We start from the raw sequence: 3,023 nt of genomic DNA, 5'->3' as shown, positions 1-3,023 counted from the left end.
CGCTGATGCCCACAGCAGTGAGACTCAAATGCTAGGGGAGAGAGCTGAACCTTTCCCATTTTCCAAGTCTGTTCCCAGTGCTTCCCACCATCCTTCCAGCCTAGAATCAGCAGTCATTCAGCATAGCCTTTCCTACCCTCTGTCTCCTCGGTTCAAGCACCTCAGTGTACCTCATTTTAAAAGTTGCCGATCTCTGAGTCTAGGATTTTTTACCCCTAGTTCTTATGTTTCCAAAATCTGAAATTCTTTTATTGCCCAGAACTAGGGAGCCAAGGCTTATTTTGATTTTTAGCTTTAAAGTATCAAGGCAGTCACCAGAGCTTTCCCTTTAAATATAACACTCTAGCATTGTAATGAAAAAGAAAAGATCCTCCCTAGGTTTTATTACAGTATAGTCATGACTCAGTAACTTCACAAGGGACAAGTAGGTCATTTGTCCCTTCTTTGCCACTGATTCCCTCAAAAGAGATGTGGCTATTTGCCCTACCACCACATCTGTTGTGCAGTAGTCAAAGTTCTTCTGTGTGTACTTCTGGTTCACTACCTATCTCTTCTTATCAGCCGTCCAACTAAAGTTTGCAAAACAGGAAATGTTAATATTTCTGGTATTTGATGACAGTCAAAGGTTTGGTCACATTTCTTAGGGCAGCGGTGATATGGAGGGTATGTAAGTTTGCCTTTGTGTTTCTTCTAGGCTCTGTTTTTGATTTGAAACAGATGAGCCAGTGTTCAGGTGCTACTTCAGAGAATAAATTCAAGAAATCAGATAATACTGTGCCAAGGTGTACTTTCTAGATGCTAAGCACTGATTGGCCCTCCAGAGAAAAACATCCCTTTGATACCTCACTCCTAGTAAATCTCATTCATTAACCTCAGCTTCTCAGGAATCCTTGTAACTATATGCTAAAAGTACCTGTAGTTTATGATATCCATTATATGTCCAGTCCTATGGTTTGGCTCAAAGTTTGGCTAATTGTGGTAGTGCTCCCTGCTAGACTGCTAGCTCAGCACCTTAACATTCAGAGTTTCTTATCTTGAGGCAAAGGAAAATGTTCTTTCTGCCACTGCCAATTCAGCAGTTAGACATCATTAAACCAACAGAGCTGATATAGGGAGGTCTGTTAGTAGCCAGAAATGGTCAAATACCTCAGTGGCAAAAGACTGGGAGACCAGTCTATTCTGGTATTGAGAGAAAATTTCCCAACACAAGGGAAGGATTTATAAAATAATGCCAATAAGCACTTCGAGAGAGGGTTTTCCAAAGCAAAATATCTGTAGGCATCCAGCCATGAAGGGAATGAGTGTCTAGATTTTTTTTGAGAGGCTAGATTTTTAAAAATCTAACAGCTATATTTTGTATCTTCAGATCTTCAGTGTAAAGAATTAAAGAAACTGGAATAAAGCTGAGGCATGTTTAGATATACCATTGGCAGAAGCAGGGAACTGACTGAACATGCAAAGTCATGGCCACTTTTAAGATCATTTCTGTTAGTTCAGACACTCTCCTCTTTTCTGGCTCCAGTGTCCTTCTGGCTCAGCCCAGCTGGAGTAGAGGTGGTATAATCCACAGAGCCCATGTCCTCTGGTGGATAATCTGACATTGACAGTGCTTTGGATGTGCCAGCTGGCAGAGCAGTCAATCTGTTTGCTGCTTGAACTGCAAAGGAGTTCAGTTGTTTGGACACCAGAGACTGAATCTGAACCCTTTACAGAAAGAGCAGAGAACAGCATCAATTTCTCTATCAAGTCTTCAATTGTGCTTGACCACAAGAAGGATAAATTAACGGGGACTTTGTGTGGTCTAAGACTGTGAAGTAATTCTTAACTATGAATTTATGAACCTATTCAGGTGGAGGGGAGGAGCAAATACATTTTTTAAAAACAACGTGCAATAGAGTCCAACAGGGAAAGTAATCACCACTGTATGTTTTAAGTATTTGAATCAACTGTCCTGGTTGGGTCCTGACCTTGGTTTGTTTAGTTAGGTGGTGAGTATACCCCATGATATCTTTTGGTTTTGTTTTTTTAATCATAAGGAGTGCAGTTTTTGAGGTTGAATATTTAATAAATGATAGTCAAGACAGTTATTGAAATTTTGAAATGGCCAGTGTGTTTTATATTGCTAAAGTACTTACTGGTGATGGACCACATTGTATTGTGAGAAGCTGTTTTACTTTCATCAGATCAGAACCATATGCAGGCCACTCTCTGTTCAGAGAAAGCAGGAGAGTGTCTTTCATGGTGGTACATAGAGTATTGAGCTCTTGAAAACCCTGAGAAAAATTAAGAGTTTAGAAAGTAAAGGGGAGGTGGAATGGTGAGTAAAAGATGTCTAAATATGTGGTCTGAACTTAAGTGTCCTACAATCTTGATTTTTTTTTTAAACCACCTCTGGAATTACCTGGATTCCCTTTGGAGAGAGGGTGGAAAGTTATGGTAGTGAAAAAACCCTAGTAAGAAAATATATGAGTTCTTGTAAGATGGTGGGAGGAAGGTCATTCCATGCTCCAAGCCAAACACCCTGACATTTATTAAACTGCTTAATTATGTGCCTCAAGGGGAGAATAGTTAGTAGTCGCTGAAAGAGCAGGCTTTCCAAACAACATAGAGGCTCAAAGCAGCATTTGGTTGGAGGCAGTCTACTTTTATGGAGAGGGCTGACCCAAGACCAGACATCTGCTCATGGAGGAGGGCCGCGTCTCCTGCCATTGCCTAAATGATAAGCTTTTGGTAGATTATCTTGAATTTTGATAGAAAAATTCTTTAAAAATCTATGTCGTTAGCCTCCTTGGTATATGCTTATTCTATATTAAAAAGAAAAAAGTGACGGTGTCTCAGAGCTCAGGGAGCTTTGTAAATTTGAACTGAAATTGGTGTAGTAGACCTGTGGCAACCACTCAACTGTGCTCTGCCTCAATTTTGATTGCTTGCCCCAAGGGGAGACTTTCTTGGACTAGTAGGTGTTAGCAACTTCAGGTCACTCCCCAAATGTTTGCTGGTCACAATCTCATTTCTAAACATCT

The sequence above is a fragment of the Bison bison genome, unplaced genomic scaffold, assembly GCF_000754665.1.
Source record: "Bison bison bison isolate TAMUID 2011002044 unplaced genomic scaffold, Bison_UMD1.0 scf7180017864331, whole genome shotgun sequence".
Lineage (NCBI taxonomy): Eukaryota > Metazoa > Chordata > Mammalia > Artiodactyla > Bovidae > Bison > Bison bison.
Note: the sequence above shows the minus strand (reverse complement) of the source record.